Source organism: Elgaria multicarinata, chromosome 23 (assembly GCF_023053635.1).
Source record: "Elgaria multicarinata webbii isolate HBS135686 ecotype San Diego chromosome 23, rElgMul1.1.pri, whole genome shotgun sequence".
Classification (NCBI taxonomy): domain Eukaryota; kingdom Metazoa; phylum Chordata; class Lepidosauria; order Squamata; family Anguidae; genus Elgaria; species Elgaria multicarinata.
This window is the reverse complement of record NC_086193.1, coordinates 9,207,568-9,227,959: the sequence shown is the minus strand read 5'-3', so window position 1 is coordinate 9,227,959 and position 20,392 is coordinate 9,207,568.

Here is a 20,392-nt window from a genome sequence, read left to right as displayed (position 1 = left end):
GACACTGGTTTGGAGTGGATCTGAGAACGTGAAATTTTTCTAATCAACTTGTCCACACTTAAGGGCGTCGTTTTGACACTTTAGGATGTGGCACAAAACTCGGGGTTTGTGGCTCAAAACGGCACAAAACTAGCACAAAACTTTGACTCTGATTTGGAGTGGATCTGAGAACGTGAAATTTTTCTAATCAACTTGTCCACACTTAAGGGCGTCGTTTTGACACTTTAGGATGCGGCACAAAACTCGGGGTTTGTGGCACAAAACGGCACAGAACTAGCACAAAACTTTGACACTGGTTTGGAGTGGATCTGAGAACGTGAAATTTTTCTAATCAACTTGTCCACACTTAAGGGCGTCGTTTTGACACTTTAGGATGTGGCACAAAACTCGGGGTTTGTGGCTCAAAACGGCACAAAACTAGCACAAAACTTTGACTCTGATTTGGAGTGGATCTGAGAACGTGAAATTTTTCTAATCAACTTGTCCACACTTAAGGGCGTCGTTTTGACACTTTAGGATGCGGCACAAAACTCGGGGTTTGTGGCACAAAACGGCACAGAACTAGAACAAAACTTTGACACTGGTTTGGAGTGGATCTGAGAACGTGAAATTTTTCTAATCAACTTGTCCACACTTAAGGGCGTCGTTTTGACACTTTAGGATGTGGCACAAAACTCGGGGTTTGTGGCTCAAAACGGCACAAAACTAGCACAAAACTTTGACTCTGATTTGGAGTGGATCTGAGAACGTGAAATTTTTCTAATCAACTTGTCCATAATTAAGGGCGTCGTTTTGACACTTTAGGATGTGGCACAAAACTTGGGGTTTGTGGCTCAAAACGGCACAAAACTAGCACAAAACTTTGACTCTGATTTGGAGTGGATCTGAGAACGTGAAATTTTTCTAATCAACTTGTCCACACTTAAGGGCGTCGTTTTGACACTTTAGGATGTGGCACAAAACTCGGGGTTTGTTGCTCAAAACGGCACAAAACTAGCACAAAACTTTGACACTGGTTTGGAGTGGATCTGAGAACGTGAAATTTTTCTAATCAACTTGTCCACACTTAAGGGCGTCGTTTTGACACTTTAGGATGTGGCACAAAACTCGGGGTTTGTGGCTCAAAACGGCACAAAACTAGCACAAAACTTTGACTCTGATTTGGAGTGGATCTGAGAACGTGAAATTTTTCTAATCAACTTGTCCACACTTAAGGGCGTCGTTTTGACACTTTAGGATGTGGCACAAAACTCGGGGTTTGTGGCTCAAAACGGCACAAAACTAGCACAAAACTTTGACTCTGATTTGGAGTGGATCTGAAAACGTGAAATTTTTCTAATCAACTTGTCCACACTTAAGGGCGTCGTTTTGACAATTTAGGATGTGGCACAAAACTCGGGGTTTGTGGCTCAAAACGGCACAAAACTAGCACAAAACTTTGACTCTGATTTGGAGTGGATCTGAGAACGTGAAATTTTTCTAATCAACTTGTCCACACTTAAGGGCGTCGTTTTGACACTTTAGGATGTGGCACAAAACTCGGGGTTTGTGGCTCAAAACGGCACAAAACTAGCACAAAACTTTGACTCTGATTTGGAGTGGATCTGAGAACGTGAAATTTTTCTAATCAACTTGTCCACACTTAAGGGCGTCGTTTTGACACTTTAGGATGCGGCACAAAACTCGGGGTTTGTGGCACAAAACGGCACAGAACTAGCACAAAACTTTGACACTGGTTTGGAGTGGATCTGAGAACGTGAAATTTTTCTAATCAACTTGTCCACACTTAAGGGCGTCGTTTTGACACTTTAGGATGTGGCACAAAACTCGGGGTTTGTGGCACAAAACGGCACAAAACTAGTACAAAACTTTGACACTGGTTTGGAGTGGATCTGAGAACGTGAAATTTTTCTAATCAACTTGTCCACACTTAAGGGCGTCGTTTTGACACTTTAGGATGTGGCACAAAACTCGGGGTTTGTGGCTCAAAATGGCACAAAACTAGCACAAAACTTTGACTCTGATTTGGAGTGGATCTGAGAACGTGAAATTTTTCTAATCAACTTGTCCACACTTAAGGGCGTCGTTTTGACACTTTAGGATGCGGCACAAAACTCGGGGTTTGTGGCTCAAAACGGCACAAAACTAGCACAAAACTTTGACTCTGATTTGGAGTGGATCTGAGAACGTGAAATTTTTCTAATCAACTTGTCCACACTTAAGGGCGTCGTTTTGACACTTTAGGATGCGGCACAAAACTCGGGGTTTGTGGCACAAAACGGCACAGAACTAGAACAAAACTTTGACTCTGATTTGGAGTGGATCTGAGAACGTGAAATTTTTCTAATCAACTTGTCCACACTTAAGGGCGTCGTTTTGACACTTTAGGATGCGGCACAAAACTCGGGGTTTGTGGCACAAAACGGCACAGAACTAGCACAAAACTTTGACACTGGTTTGGAGTGGATCTGAGAACGTGAAATTTTTCTAATCAACTTGTCCACACTTAAGGGCGTCGTTTTGACACTTTAGGATGTGGCACAAAACTCGGGGTTTGTGGCTCAAAACGGCACAAAACTAGCACAAAACTTTGACTCTGATTTGGAGTGGATCTGAGAACGTGAAATTTTTCTAATCAACTTGTCCACACTTAAGGGCGTCGTTTTGACACTTTAGGATGCGGCACAAAACTCGGGGTTTGTGGCACAAAACGGCACAGAACTAGAACAAAACTTTGACACTGGTTTGGAGTGGATCTGAGAACGTGAAATTTTTCTAATCAACTTGTCCACACTTAAGGGCGTCGTTTTGACACTTTAGGATGTGGCACAAAACTCGGGGTTTGTGGCTCAAAACGGCACAAAACTAGCACAAAACTTTGACTCTGATTTGGAGTGGATCTGAGAACGTGAAATTTTTCTAATCAACTTGTCCACACTTAAGGGCGTCGTTTTGACACTTTAGGATGCGGCACAAAACTCGGGGTTTGTGGCACTAAACGGCACAGAACTAGAACAAAACTTTGAGACTGGTTTTGAGAGGATCTGAGAACGTGAAATTTTTCTAATCAACTTGTCCACACTTAAGGGTGTCGTTTTGACACTTTAGGATGCGGCACAAAACTCGGGGTTTGTGGCTCAAAACGGCACAAAACTAGCACAAAACTTTGACTCTGATTTGGAGTGGATCTGAGAACGTGAAATTTTTCTAATCAACTTGTCCACACTTAAGGGCGTCGTTTTGACACTTTAGGATGTGGCACAAAACTCGGGGTTTGTGGCTCAAAATGGCACAAAACTAGCACAAAACTTTGACTCTGATTTGGAGTGGATCTGAGAACGTGAAATTTTTCTAATCAACTTGTCCACACTTAAGGGCGTCGTTTTGACACTTTAGGATGCGGCACAAAACTCGGGGTTTGTGGCTCAAAACGGCACAAAACTAGCACAAAACTTTGACTCTGATTTGGAGTGGATCTGAGAACGTGAAATTTTTCTAATCAACTTGTCCACACTTAAGGGCGTCGTTTTGACACTTTAGGATGCGGCACAAAACTCGGGGTTTGTGGCACAAAACGGCACAGAACTAGAACAAAACTTTGACTCTGATTTGGAGTGGATCTGAGAACGTGAAATTTTTCTAATCAACTTGTCCACACTTAAGGGCGTCGTTTTGACACTTTAGGATGCGGCACAAAACTCGGGGTTTGTGGCTCAAAACGGCACAAAACTAGCACAAAACTTTGACTCTGATTTGGAGTGGATCTGAGAACGTGAAATTTTTCTAATCAACTTGTCCACACTTAAGGGCGTCGTTTTGACACTTTAGGATGCGGCACAAAACTCGGGGTTTGTGGCACAAAACGGCACAGAACTAGAACAAAACTTTGACTCTGATTTGGAGTGGATCTGAGAACGTGAAATTTTTCTAATCAACTTGTCCACACTTAAGGGCGTCGTTTTGACACTTTAGGATGCGGCACAAAACTCGGGGTTTGTGGCACAAAACGGCACAGAACTAGCACAAAACTTTGACACTGGTTTGGAGTGGATCTGAGAACGTGAAATTTTTCTAATCAACTTGTCCACACTTAAGGGCGTCGTTTTGACACTTTAGGATGTGGCACAAAACTCGGGGTTTGTGGCTCAAAACGGCACAAAACTAGCACAAAACTTTGACTCTGATTTGGAGTGGATCTGAGAACGTGAAATTTTTCTAATCAACTTGTCCACACTTAAGGGCGTCGTTTTGACACTTTAGGATGCGGCACAAAACTCGGGGTTTGTGGCACAAAACGGCACAGAACTAGAACAAAACTTTGACACTGGTTTGGAGTGGATCTGAGAACGTGAAATTTTTCTAATCAACTTGTCCACAATTAAGGGCGTCGTTTTGACACTTTAGGATGTGGCACAAAACTCGGGGTTTGTGGCTCAAAACGGCACAAAACTAGCACAAAACTTTGACTCTGATTTGGAGTGGATCTGAGAACGTGAAATTTTTCTAATCAACTTGTCCACACTTAAGGGCGTCGTTTTGACACTTTAGGATGCGGCACAAAACTCGGGGTTTGTGGCACTAAACGGCACAGAACTAGAACAAAACTTTGACACTGGTTTTGAGAGGATCTGAGAACGTGAAATTTTTCTAATCAACTTGTCCACACTTAAGGGTGTCGTTTTGACACTTTAGGATGCGGCACAAAACTCGGGGTTTGTGGCTCAAAACGGCACAAAACTAGCACAAAACTTTGACTCTGATTTGGAGTGGATCTGAGAACGTGAAATTTTTCTAATCAACTTGTCCACACTTAAGGGCGTCGTTTTGACACTTTAGGATGTGGCACAAAACTCGGGGTTTGTGGCTCAAAACGGTACAAAACTAGCACAAAACTTTGACTCTGATTTGGAGTGGATCTGAGAACGTGAAATTTTTCTAATCAACTTGTCCACACTTAAGGGCGTCGTTTTGACACTTTAGGATGTGGCACAAAACTCGGGGTTTGTGGCTCAAAACGGCACAAAACTATCACAAAACTTTGACACTGATTTGGAGTGGATCTGAGAACGTGAAATTTTTCTAATCAACTTGTCCACACTTAAGGGCGTCGTTTTGACACTTTAGGATGCGGCACAAAACTCGGGGTTTGTTGCACAAAACGGCACAAAACTAGCACAAAACTTTGACTCTGATTTGGAGTGGATCTGAGAACGTGAAATTTTTCTAATCAACTTGTCCACACTTAAGGGCGTCGTTTTGACACTTTAGGATGCGGCACAAAACTCGGGGTTTGTGGCACAAAACGGCACAGAACTAGAACAAAACTTTGACTCTGATTTGGAGTGGATCTGAGAACGTGAAATTTTTCTAATCAACTTGTCCACACTTAAGGGCGTCGTTTTGACATTTTAGGATGTGGCACAAAACTCGGGGTTTGTGGCTCAAAACGGCACAAAACTAGCACAAAACTTTGACTCTGATTTGGAGTGGATCTGAGAACGTGAAATTTTTCTAATCAACTTGTCCACACTTAAGGGCGTCGTTTTGACACTTTAGGATGCGGCACAAAACTCGGGGTTTGTGGCACAAAACGGCACAGAACTAGCACAAAACTTTGACACTGGTTTGGAGTGGATCTGAGAACGTGAAATTTTTCTAATCAACTTGTCCACACTTAAGGGCGTCGTTTTGACACTTTAGGATGTGGCACAAAACTCGGGGTTTGTGGCTCAAAACGGCACAAAACTAGCACAAAACTTTGACTCTGATTTGGAGTGGATCTGAGAACGTGAAATTTTTCTAATCAACTTGTCCACACTTAAGGGCGTCGTTTTGACACTTTAGGATGCGGCACAAAACTCGGGGTTTGTGGCACAAAACGGCACAGAACTAGAACAAAACTTTGACACTGGTTTGGAGTGGATCTGAGAACGTGAAATTTTTCTAATCAACTTGTCCACACTTAAGGGCGTCGTTTTGACACTTTAGGATGTGGCACAAAACTCGGGGTTTGTGGCTCAAAACGGCACAAAACTAGCACAAAACTTTGACTCTGATTTGGAGTGGATCTGAGAACGTGAAATTTTTCTAATCAACTTGTCCACACTTAAGGGCGTCGTTTTGACACTTTAGGATGTGGCACAAAACTCGGGGTTTGTGGCTCAAAACGGCACAAAACTAGCACAAAACTTTGACTCTGATTTGGAGTGGATCTGAGAACGTGAAATTTTTCTGATCAACTTGTCCACACTTAAGGGCGTCGTTTTGACACTTTAGGATGTGGCACAAAACTCGGGGTTTGTGGCTCAAAACGGCACAAAACTAGCACAAAACTTTGACACTGGTTTGGAGTGGATCTGAGAACGTGAAATTTTTCTAATCAACTTGTCCACACTTAAGGGCGTCGTTTTGACACTTTAGGATGTGGCACAAAACTCGGGGTTTGTGGCTCAAAACGGCACAAAACTAGCACAAAACTTTGACTCTGATTTGGAGTGGATCTGAGAACGTGAAATTTTTCTAATCAACTTGTCCACACTTAAGGGCGTCGTTTTGACACTTTAGGATGCGGCACAAAACTCGGGGTTTGTGGCACAAAACGGCACAGAACTAGAACAAAACTTTGACACTGGTTTGGAGTGGATCTGAGAACGTGAAATTTTTCTAATCAACTTGTCCACACTTAAGGGCGTCGTTTTGACACTTTAGGATGTGGCACAAAACTCGGGGTTTGTGGCTCAAAACGGCACAAAACTAGCACAAAACTTTGACTCTGATTTGGAGTGGATCTGAGAACGTGAAATTTTTCTAATCAACTTGTCCACACTTAAGGGCGTCGTTTTGACACTTTAGGGTGCGGCACAAAACTCGGGGTTTGTGGCACAAAACGGCACAGAACTAGCACAAAACTTTGACACTGGTTTGGAGTGGATCTGAGAACGTGAAATTTTTCTAATCAACTTGTCCACACTTAAGGGCGTCGTTTTGACACTTTAGGATGTGGCACAAAACTCGGGGTTTGTGGCTCAAAACGGCACAAAACTAGCACAAAACTTTGACTCTGATTTGGAGTGGATCTGAGAACGTGAAATTTTTCTAATCAACTTGTCCACACTTAAGGGCGTCGTTTTGACACTTTAGGATGCGGCACAAAACTCGGGGTTTGTGGCACAAAACGGCACAGAACTAGAACAAAACTTTGACACTGGTTTGGAGTGGATCTGAGAACGTGAAATTTTTCTAATCAACTTGTCCACACTTAAGGGCGTCGTTTTGACACTTTAGGATGTGGCACAAAACTCGGGGTTTGTGGCTCAAAACGGCACAAAACTAGCACAAAACTTTGACTCTGATTTGGAGTGGATCTGAGAACGTGAAATTTTTCTAATCAACTTGTCCATAATTAAGGGCGTCGTTTTGACACTTTAGGATGTGGCACAAAACTTGGGGTTTGTGGCTCAAAACGGCACAAAACTAGCACAAAACTTTGACTCTGATTTGGAGTGGATCTGAGAACGTGAAATTTTTCTAATCAACTTGTCCACACTTAAGGGCGTCGTTTTGACACTTTAGGATGTGGCACAAAACTCGGGGTTTGTTGCTCAAAACGGCACAAAACTAGCACAAAACTTTGACACTGGTTTGGAGTGGATCTGAGAACGTGAAATTTTTCTAATCAACTTGTCCACACTTAAGGGCGTCGTTTTGACACTTTAGGATGTGGCACAAAACTCGGGGTTTGTGGCTCAAAACGGCACAAAACTAGCACAAAACTTTGACTCTGATTTGGAGTGGATCTGAGAACGTGAAATTTTTCTAATCAACTTGTCCACACTTAAGGGCGTCGTTTTGACACTTTAGGATGTGGCACAAAACTCGGGGTTTGTGGCTCAAAACGGCACAAAACTAGCACAAAACTTTGACTCTGATTTGGAGTGGATCTGAAAACGTGAAATTTTTCTAATCAACTTGTCCACACTTAAGGGCGTCGTTTTGACAATTTAGGATGTGGCACAAAACTCGGGGTTTGTGGCTCAAAACGGCACAAAACTAGCACAAAACTTTGACTCTGATTTGGAGTGGATCTGAGAACGTGAAATTTTTCTAATCAACTTGTCCACACTTAAGGGCGTCGTTTTGACACTTTAGGATGTGGCACAAAACTCGGGGTTTGTGGCTCAAAACGGCACAAAACTAGCACAAAACTTTGACTCTGATTTGGAGTGGATCTGAGAACGTGAAATTTTTCTAATCAACTTGTCCACACTTAAGGGCGTCGTTTTGACACTTTAGGATGCGGCACAAAACTCGGGGTTTGTGGCACAAAACGGCACAGAACTAGCACAAAACTTTGACACTGGTTTGGAGTGGATCTGAGAACGTGAAATTTTTCTAATCAACTTGTCCACACTTAAGGGCGTCGTTTTGACACTTTAGGATGTGGCACAAAACTCGGGGTTTGTGGCACAAAACGGCACAAAACTAGTACAAAACTTTGACACTGGTTTGGAGTGGATCTGAGAACGTGAAATTTTTCTAATCAACTTGTCCACACTTAAGGGCGTCGTTTTGACACTTTAGGATGTGGCACAAAACTCGGGGTTTGTGGCTCAAAATGGCACAAAACTAGCACAAAACTTTGACTCTGATTTGGAGTGGATCTGAGAACGTGAAATTTTTCTAATCAACTTGTCCACACTTAAGGGCGTCGTTTTGACACTTTAGGATGCGGCACAAAACTCGGGGTTTGTGGCTCAAAACGGCACAAAACTAGCACAAAACTTTGACTCTGATTTGGAGTGGATCTGAGAACGTGAAATTTTTCTAATCAACTTGTCCACACTTAAGGGCGTCGTTTTGACACTTTAGGATGCGGCACAAAACTCGGGGTTTGTGGCACAAAACGGCACAGAACTAGAACAAAACTTTGACTCTGATTTGGAGTGGATCTGAGAACGTGAAATTTTTCTAATCAACTTGTCCACACTTAAGGGCGTCGTTTTGACACTTTAGGATGCGGCACAAAACTCGGGGTTTGTGGCACAAAACGGCACAGAACTAGCACAAAACTTTGACACTGGTTTGGAGTGGATCTGAGAACGTGAAATTTTTCTAATCAACTTGTCCACACTTAAGGGCGTCGTTTTGACACTTTAGGATGTGGCACAAAACTCGGGGTTTGTGGCTCAAAACGGCACAAAACTAGCACAAAACTTTGACTCTGATTTGGAGTGGATCTGAGAACGTGAAATTTTTCTAATCAACTTGTCCACACTTAAGGGCGTCGTTTTGACACTTTAGGATGCGGCACAAAACTCGGGGTTTGTGGCACAAAACGGCACAGAACTAGAACAAAACTTTGACACTGGTTTGGAGTGGATCTGAGAACGTGAAATTTTTCTAATCAACTTGTCCACACTTAAGGGCGTCGTTTTGACACTTTAGGATGTGGCACAAAACTCGGGGTTTGTGGCTCAAAACGGCACAAAACTAGCACAAAACTTTGACTCTGATTTGGAGTGGATCTGAGAACGTGAAATTTTTCTAATCAACTTGTCCACACTTAAGGGCGTCGTTTTGACACTTTAGGATGCGGCACAAAACTCGGGGTTTGTGGCACTAAACGGCACAGAACTAGAACAAAACTTTGAGACTGGTTTTGAGAGGATCTGAGAACGTGAAATTTTTCTAATCAACTTGTCCACACTTAAGGGTGTCGTTTTGACACTTTAGGATGCGGCACAAAACTCGGGGTTTGTGGCTCAAAACGGCACAAAACTAGCACAAAACTTTGACTCTGATTTGGAGTGGATCTGAGAACGTGAAATTTTTCTAATCAACTTGTCCACACTTAAGGGCGTCGTTTTGACACTTTAGGATGTGGCACAAAACTCGGGGTTTGTGGCTCAAAACGGTACAAAACTAGCACAAAACTTTGACTCTGATTTGGAGTGGATCTGAGAACGTGAAATTTTTCTAATCAACTTGTCCACACTTAAGGGCGTCGTTTTGACACTTTAGGATGTGGCACAAAACTCGGGGTTTGTGGCTCAAAACGGCACAAAACTAGCACAAAACTTTGACACTGATTTGGAGTGGATCTGAGAACGTGAAATTTTTCTAATCAACTTGTCCACACTTAAGGGCGTCGTTTTGACACTTTAGGATGCGGCACAAAACTCGGGGTTTGTGGCACAAAACGGCACAAAACTAGCACAAAACTTTGACTCTGATTTGGAGTGGATCTGAGAACGTGAAATTTTTCTAATCAACTTGTCCACACTTAAGGGCGTCGTTTTGACACTTTAGGATGCGGCACAAAACTCGGGGTTTGTGGCACAAAACGGCACAGAACTAGAACAAAACTTTGACTCTGATTTGGAGTGGATCTGAGAACGTGAAATTTTTCTAATCAACTTGTCCACACTTAAGGGCGTCGTTTTGACATTTTAGGATGTGGCACAAAACTCGGGGTTTGTGGCTCAAAACGGCACAAAACTAGCACAAAACTTTGACTCTGATTTGGAGTGGATCTGAGAACGTGAAATTTTTCTAATCAACTTGTCCACACTTAAGGGCGTCGTTTTGACACTTTAGGATGCGGCACAAAACTCGGGGTTTGTGGCACAAAACGGCACAGAACTAGCACAAAACTTTGACACTGGTTTGGAGTGGATCTGAGAACGTGAAATTTTTCTAATCAACTTGTCCACACTTAAGGGCGTCGTTTTGACACTTTAGGATGTGGCACAAAACTCGGGGTTTGTGGCTCAAAACGGCACAAAACTAGCACAAAACTTTGACTCTGATTTGGAGTGGATCTGAGAACGTGAAATTTTTCTAATCAACTTGTCCACACTTAAGGGCGTCGTTTTGACACTTTAGGATGCGGCACAAAACTCGGGGTTTGTGGCACAAAACGGCACAGAACTAGAACAAAACTTTGACACTGGTTTGGAGTGGATCTGAGAACGTGAAATTTTTCTAATCAACTTGTCCACACTTAAGGGCGTCGTTTTGACACTTTAGGATGTGGCACAAAACTCGGGGTTTGTGGCTCAAAACGGCACAAAACTAGCACAAAACTTTGACTCTGATTTGGAGTGGATCTGAGAACGTGAAATTTTTCTAATCAACTTGTCCACACTTAAGGGCGTCGTTTTGACACTTTAGGATGTGGCACAAAACTCGGGGTTTGTGGCTCAAAACGGCACAAAACTAGCACAAAACTTTGACTCTGATTTGGAGTGGATCTGAGAACGTGAAATTTTTCTGATCAACTTGTCCACACTTAAGGGCGTCGTTTTGACACTTTAGGATGTGGCACAAAACTCGGGGTTTGTGGCTCAAAACGGCACAAAACTAGCACAAAACTTTGACACTGGTTTGGAGTGGATCTGAGAACGTGAAATTTTTCTAATCAACTTGTCCACACTTAAGGGCGTCGTTTTGACACTTTAGGATGTGGCACAAAACTCGGGGTTTGTGGCTCAAAACGGCACAAAACTAGCACAAAACTTTGACTCTGATTTGGAGTGGATCTGAGAACGTGAAATTTTTCTAATCAACTTGTCCACACTTAAGGGCGTCGTTTTGACACTTTAGGATGCGGCACAAAACTCGGGGTTTGTGGCACAAAACGGCACAGAACTAGAACAAAACTTTGACACTGGTTTGGAGTGGATCTGAGAACGTGAAATTTTTCTAATCAACATGTCCACACTTAAGGGCGTCGTTTTGACACTTTAGGATGTGGCACAAAACTCGGGGTTTGTGGCTCAAAACGGCACAAAACTAGCACAAAACTTTGACTCTGATTTGGAGTGGATCTGAGAACGTGAAATTTTTCTAATCAACTTGTCCACACTTAAGGGAGTCGTTTTGACACTTTAGGATGCGGCACAAAACTCGGGGTTTGTGGCACAAAACGGCACAGAACTAGCACAAAACTTTGACACTGGTTTGGAGTGGATCTGAGAACGTGAAATTTTTCTAATCAACTTGTCCACACTTAAGGGCGTCGTTTTGACACTTTAGGATGTGGCACAAAACTCGGGGTTTGTGGCTCAAAACGGCACAAAACTAGCACAAAACTTTGACTCTGATTTGGAGTGGATCTGAGAACGTGAAATTTTTCTAATCAACTTGTCCACACTTAAGGGCGTCGTTTTGACACTTTAGGATGCGGCACAAAACTCGGGGTTTGTGGCACAAAACGGCACAGAACTAGAACAAAACTTTGACACTGGTTTGGAGTGGATCTGAGAACGTGAAATTTTTCTAATCAACTTGTCCACACTTAAGGGCGTCGTTTTGACACTTTAGGATGTGGCACAAAACTCGGGGTTTGTGGCTCAAAACGGCACAAAACTAGCACAAAACTTTGACTCTGATTTGGAGTGGATCTGAGAACGTGAAATTTTTCTAATCAACTTGTCCATAATTAAGGGCGTCGTTTTGACACTTTAGGATGTGGCACAAAACTTGGGGTTTGTGGCTCAAAACGGCACAAAACTAGCACAAAACTTTGACTCTGATTTGGAGTGGATCTGAGAACGTGAAATTTTTCTAATCAACTTGTCCACACTTAAGGGCGTCGTTTTGACACTTTAGGATGTGGCACAAAACTCGGGGTTTGTTGCTCAAAACGGCACAAAACTAGCACAAAACTTTGACACTGGTTTGGAGTGGATCTGAGAACGTGAAATTTTTCTAATCAACTTGTCCACACTTAAGGGCGTCGTTTTGACACTTTAGGATGTGGCACAAAACTCGGGGTTTGTGGCTCAAAACGGCACAAAACTAGCACAAAACTTTGACTCTGATTTGGAGTGGATCTGAGAACGTGAAATTTTTCTAATCAACTTGTCCACACTTAAGGGCGTCGTTTTGACACTTTAGGATGCGGCACAAAACTCGGGGTTTGTGGCACAAAACGGCACAGAACTAGAACAAAACTTTGACACTGGTTTGGAGTGGATCTGAGAACGTGAAATTTTTCTAATCAACTTGTCCACACTTAAGGGCGTCGTTTTGACACTTTAGGATGTGGCACAAAACTCGGGGTTTGTGGCTCAAAACGGCACAAAACTAGCACAAAACTTTGACTCTGATTTGGAGTGGATCTGAAAACGTGAAATTTTTCTAATCAACTTGTCCACACTTAAGGGCGTCGTTTTGACAATTTAGGATGTGGCACAAAACTCGGGGTTTGTGGCTCAAAACGGCACAAAACTAGCACAAAACTTTGACTCTGATTTGGAGTGGATCTGAGAACGTGAAATTTTTCTAATCAACTTGTCCACACTTAAGGGCGTCGTTTTGACACTTTAGGATGTGGCACAAAACTCGGGGTTTGTGGCTCAAAACGGCACAAAACTAGCACAAAACTTTGACTCTGATTTGGAGTGGATCTGAAAACGTGAAATTTTTCTAATCAACTTGTCCACACTTAAGGGCGTCGTTTTGACAATTTAGGATGTGGCACAAAACTCGGGGTTTGTGGCTCAAAACGGCACAAAACTAGCACAAAACTTTGACTCTGATTTGGAGTGGATCTGAGAACGTGAAATTTTTCTAATCAACTTGTCCACACTTAAGGGCGTCGTTTTGACACTTTAGGATGTGGCACAAAACTCGGGGTTTGTGGCTCAAAACGGCACAAAACTAGCACAAAACTTTGACTCTGATTTGGAGTGGATCTGAGAACGTGAAATTTTTCTAATCAACTTGTCCACACTTAAGGGCGTCGTTTTGACACTTTAGGATGCGGCACAAAACTCGGGGTTTGTGGCACAAAACGGCACAGAACTAGAACAAAACTTTGACACTGGTTTGGAGTGGATCTGAGAACGTGAAATTTTTCTAATCAACTTGTCCACACTTAAGGGCGGCGTTTTGACACTTTAGGATGTGGCACAAAACTCGGGGTTTGTGGCTCAAAACGGCACAAAACTAGCACAAAACTTTGACTCTGATTTGGAGTGGATCTGAGAACGTGAAATTTTTCTAATCAACTTGTCCACACTTAAGGGCGTCGTTTTGACACTTTAGGATGTGGCACAAAACTCGGGGTTTGTGGCTCAAAACGGCACAAAACTAGCACAAAACTTTGACTCTGATTTGGAGTGGATCTGAGAACGTGAAATTTTTCTAATCAACTTGTCCACACTTAAGGGCGTCGTTTTGACACTTTAGGATGTGGCACAAAACTCGGGGTTTGTGGCACAAAACGGCACAGAACTAGAACAAAACTTTGACACTGGTTTGGAGTGGATCTGAGAACGTGAAATTTTTCTAATCAACTTGTCCACACTTAAGGGCGTCGTTTTGAAACTTTAGGATGTGGCACAAAACTCGGGGTTTGTGGCTCAAAACGGCACAAAACTAGCACAAAACTTTGACTCTGATTTGGAGTGGATCTGAGAACGTGAAATTTTTCTAATCAACTTGTCCACACTTAAGGGCGTTGTTTTGACACTTTAGGATGCGGCACAAAACTCGGGGTTTGTGGCACAAAACGGCACAGAACTAGCACAAAACTTTGACACTGGTTTGGAGTGGATCTGAGAACGTGAAATTTTTCTAATCAACTTGTCCACACTTAAGGGCGTCGTTTTGACACTTTAGGATGTGGCACAAAACTCGGGGTTTGTGGCTCAAAACGGCACAAAACTAGCACAAAACTTTGACTCTGATTTGGAGTGGATCTGAGAACGTGAAATTTTTCTAATCAACTTGTCCACACTTAAGGGCGTCGTTTTGACACTTTAGGATGCGGCACAAAACTCGGGGTTTGTGGCACAAAACGGCACAGAACTAGCACAAAACTTTGACACTGGTTTGGAGTGGATCTGAGAACGTGAAATTTTTCTAATCAACTTGTCCACACTTAAGGGCGTCGTTTTGACACTTTAGGATGTGGCACAAAACTCGGGGTTTGTGGCTCAAAACGGCACAAAACTAGCACAAAACTTTGACTCTGATTTGGAGTGGATCTGAGAACGTGAAATTTTTCTAATCAACTTGTCCACACTTAAGGGCGTCGTTTTGACACTTTAGGATGTGGCACAAAACTCGGGGTTTGTGGCTCAAAACGGCACAAAACAAGCACAAAACTTTGACTCTGATTTGGAGTGGATCTGAGAACGTGAAATTTTTCTAATCAACTTGTCCACACTTAAGGGCGTCGTTTTGACACTTTAGGATGCGGCACAAAACTCGGGGTTTGTGGCACAAAACGGCACAGAACTAGCACAAAACTTTGACACTGGTTTGGAGTGGATCTGAGAACGTGAAATTTTTCTAATCAACTTGTCCACACTTAAGGGCGTCGTTTTGACACTTTAGGATGTGGCACAAAACTCGGGGTTTGTGGCTCAAAACGGCACAAAACTAGCACAAAACTTTGACTCTGATTTGGAGTGGATCTGAGAACGTGAAATTTTTCTAATCAACTTGTCCACACTTAAGGGCGTCGTTTTGACACTTTAGGATGCGGCACAAAACTCGGGGTTTGTGGCACAAAACGGCACAGAACTAGAACAAAACTTTGACACTGGTTTGGAGTGGATCTGAGAACGTGAAATTTTTCTAATCAACTTGTCCACACTTAAGGGCGTCGTTTTGACACTTTAGGATGTGGCACAAAACTCGGGGTTTGTGGCTCAAAACGGCACAAAACTAGCACAAAACTTTGACTGATTTGGAGTGGATCTGAGAACGTGAAATTTTTCTAATCAACTTGTCCACACTTAAGGGCGTCGTTTTGACACTTTAGGATGCGGCACAAAACTCGGGGTTTGTGGCACAAAACGGCACAGAACTAGCACAAAACTTTGACTCTGATTTGGAGTGGATCTGAGAATGTGAAATTTTTCTAATCAACTTGTCCACACTTAAGGGCGTCGTTTTGACACTTTAGGATGCGGCACAAAACTCGGGGTTTGTGGCACAAAACGGCACAGAACTAGCACAAAACTTTGACACTGGTTTGGAGTGGATCTGAGAACGTGAAATTTTTCTAATCAACTTGTCCACACTTAAGGGCGTCGTTTTGACACTTTAGGATGCGGCACAAAACTCGGGGTTTGTGGCTCAAAACGGCACAAAACTAGCACAAAACTTTGACTCTGATTTGGAGTGGATCTGAGAACGTGAAATTTTTCTAATCAACTTGTCCACACTTAAGGGCGTCGTTTTGACACTTTAGGATGCGGCACAAAACTCGGGGTTTGTGGCTCAAAACGGCACAAAACTAGCACAAAACTTTGACTCTGATTTGGAGTGGATCTGAGAACGTGAAATTTTTCTAATCAACTTGTCCACACTTAAGGGCGTCGTTTTGACACTTTAGGATGCGGCACAAAACTCGGGGTTTGTGGCACAAAACGGCACAGAACTAGAACAAAACTTTGACTCTGATTTGGAGTGGATCTGAGAACGTGAAATTTTTCTAATCAACTTGTCCACACTTAAGGGCGTCGTTTTGACACTTTAGGATGCGGCACAAAACTCGGGGTTTGTGGCACAAAACGGCACAAAACTAGCACAAAACTTTGACACTGGTTTGGAGTGGATCTGAGAACGTGAAATTTTTCTAATCAACTTGTCCACACTTAAGGGCGTCGTTTTGACACTTTAGGATGTGGCACAAAACTCGGGGTTTGTGGCTCAAAACGGCACAAAACTAGCACAAAACTTTGACTCTGATTTGGAGTGGATCTGAGAACGTGAAATTTTTCTAATCAACTTGTCCACACTTAAGGGCGTCGTTTTGACACTTTAGGATGTGGCACAAAACTCGGGGTTTGTGGCTCAAAACGGCACAAAACTAGCACAAAACTTTGACTCTGATTTGGAGTGGATCTGAGAACGTGAAATTTTTCTAATCAACTTGTCCACACTTAAGGGCGTCGTTTTGACACTTTAGGATGCGGCACAAAACTCGGGGTTTGTGGCACAAAACGGCACAGAACTAGCACAAAACTTTGACACTGGTTTGGAGTGGATCTGAGAACGTGAAATTTTTCTAATCAACTTGTCCACACTTAAGGGCGTCGTTTTGACACTTTAGGATGCGGCACAAAACTCGGGGTTTGTGGCACAAAACGGCACAGAACTAGCACTAAACTTTGACACTGGTTTGGAGTGGATCTGAGAACGTGAAATTTTTCTAATCAACTTGTCCACACTTAAGGGCGTCGTTTTGACACTTTAGGATGCGGCACAAAACTCGGGGTTTGTGGCTCAAAACGGCACAAAACTAGCACAAAACTTTGACTCTGATTTGGAGTGGATCTGAGAACGTGAAATTTTTCTAATCAACTTGTCCACACTTAAGGGCGTCGTTTTGACACTTTAGGATGCGGCACAAAACTCGGGGTTTGTGGCTCAAAACGGCACAAAACTAGCACAAAACTTTGACTCTGATTTGGAGTGGATCTGAGAACGTGAAATTTTTCTAATCAACTTGTCCACACTTAAGGGCGTCGTTTTGACACTTTAGGATGCGGCACAAAACTCGGGGTTTGTGGCACAAAACGGCACAGAACTAGAACAAAACTTTGACTCTGATTTGGAGTGGATCTGAGAACGTGAAATTTTTCTAATCAACTTGTCCACACTTAAGGGCGTCGTTTTGACACTTTAGGATGCGGCACAAAACTCGGGGTTTGTGGCACAAAACGGCACAGAACTAGCACAAAACTTTGACACTGGTTTGGAGTGGATCTGAGAACGTGAAATTTTTCTAATCAACTTGTCCACACTTAAGGGCGTCGTTTTGACACTTTAGGATGCGGCACAAAACTCGGGGTTTGTGGCTCAAAACGGCACAAAACTAGCACAAAACTTTGACTCTGATTTGGATTGGATCTGAGAACGTGAAATTTTTCTAATCAACTTGTCCACACTTAAGGGCGTCGTTTTGACACTTTAGGATGCGGCACAAAACTCGGGGTTTGTGGCACAAAACGGCACAGAACTAGCACAAAACTTTGACACTGGTTTGGAGTGGATCTGAGAACGTGAAATTTTTCTAATCAACTTGTCCACACTTAAGGGCGTCGTTTTGACACTTTAGGATGTGGCACAAAACTCGGGGTTTGTGGCTCAAAACGGCACAAAACTAGCACAAAACTTTGACACTGATTTGGAGTGGATCTGAGAACGTGAAATTTTTCTAATCAACTTGTCCACACTTAAGGGCATTGTTTTGACACTTTAGGATGCGGCACAAAACTCGGGGTTTGTGGCACAAAACGGCACAGAACTAGCACAAAACTTTGACACTGGTTTGGAGTGGATCTGATAACGTGAAATTTTTCTAATCAACTTGTCCACACTTAAGGGCGTCGTTTTGACATTTTAGGATGTGGCACAAAACTCGGGGTTTGTGGCTCAAAACGGCACAAAACGAGCACAAAACTTTGACTCTGATTTGGAGTGGATCTGAGAACGTGAAATTTTTCTAATCAACTTGTCCACACTTAAGGGCGTCGTTTTGACACTTTAGGATGCGGCACAAAACTCGGGGTTTGTGGCACAAAACGGCACAGAACTAGCACAAAACTTTGACACTGGTTTGGAGTGGATCTGAGAACGTGAAATTTTTCTAATCAACTTGTCCACACTTAAGGGCGTCGTTTTGACACTTTAGGATGCGGCACAAAACTCGGGGTTTGTGGCTCAAAACGGCACAAAACTAGCACAAAACTTTGACTCTGATTTGGAGTGGATCTGAGAACGTGAAATTTTTCTAATCAACTTGTCCACACTTAAGGGCGTCGTTTTGACACTTTAGGATGCGGCACAAAACTCGGGGTTTGTGGCTCAAAACGGCACAAAACTAGCACAAAACTTTGACTCTGATTTGGAGTGGATCTGAGAACGTGAAATTTTTCTAATCAACTTGTCCACACTTAAGGGCGTCGTTTTGACACTTTAGGATGCGGCACAAAACTCGGGGTTTGTGGCACAAAACGGCACAGAACTAGAACAAAACTTTGACTCTGATTTGGAGTGGATCTGAGAACGTGAAATTTTTCTAATCAACTTGTCCACACTTAAGGGCGTCGTTTTGACACTTTAGGATGCGGCACAAAACTCGGGGTTTGTGGCACAAAACGGCACAAAACTAGCACAAAACTTTGACACTGGTTTGGAGTGGATCTGAGAACGTGAAATTTTTCTAATCAACTTGTCCACACTTAAGGGCGTCGTTTTGACACTTTAGGATGTGGCACAAAACTCGGGGTTTGTGGCTCAAAACGGCACAAAACTAGCACAAAACTTTGACTCTGATTTGGAGTGGATCTGAGAACGTGAAATTTTTCTAATCAACTTGTCCACACTTAAGGGCGTCGTTTTGACACTTTAGGATGTGGCACAAAACTCGGGGTTTGTGGCTCAAAACGGCACAAAACTAGCACAAAACTTTGACACTGATTTGGAGTGGATCTGAGAACGTGAAATTTTTCTAATCAACTTGTCCACACTTAAGGGCATTGTTTTGACACTTTAGGATGCGGCACAAAACTCGGGGTTTGTGGCACAAAACGGCACAGAACTAGCACAAAACTTTGACACTGGTTTGGAGTGGATCTGATAACGTGAAATTTTTCTAATCAACTTGTCCACACTTAAGGGCGTCGTTTTGACATTTTAGGATGTGGCACAAAACTCGGGGTTTGTGGCTCAAAACGGCACAAAACGAGCACAAAACTTTGACTCTGATTTGGAGTGGATCTGAGAACGTGAAATTTTTCTAATCAACTTGTCCACACTTAAGGGCGTCGTTTTGACACTTTAGGATGCGGCACAAAACTCGGGGTTTGTGGCACAAAACGGCACAGAACTAGCACAAAACTTTGACACTGGTTTGGAGTGGATCTGAGAACGTGAAATTTTTCTAATCAACTTGTCCACACTTAAGGGCGTCGTTTTGACACTTTAGGATGCGGCACAAAACTCGGGGTTTGTGGCTCAAAACGGCACAAAACTAGCACAAAACTTTGACTCTGATTTGGAGTGGATCTGAGAACGTGAAATTTTTCTAATCAACTTGTCCACACTTAAGGGCGTCGTTTTGACACTTTAGGATGCGGCACAAAACTCGGGGTTTGTGGCTCAAAACGGCACAAAACTAGCACAAAACTTTGACTCTGATTTGGAGTGGATCTGAGAACGTGAAATTTTTCTAATCAACTTGTCCACACTTAAGGGCGTCGTTTTGACACTTTAGGATGCGGCACAAAACTCGGGGTTTGTGGCACAAAACGGCACAGAACTAGAACAAAACTTTGACTCTGATTTGGAGTGGATCTGAGAACGTGAAATTTTTCTAATCAACTTGTCCACACTTAAGGGCGTCGTTTTGACACTTTAGGATGCG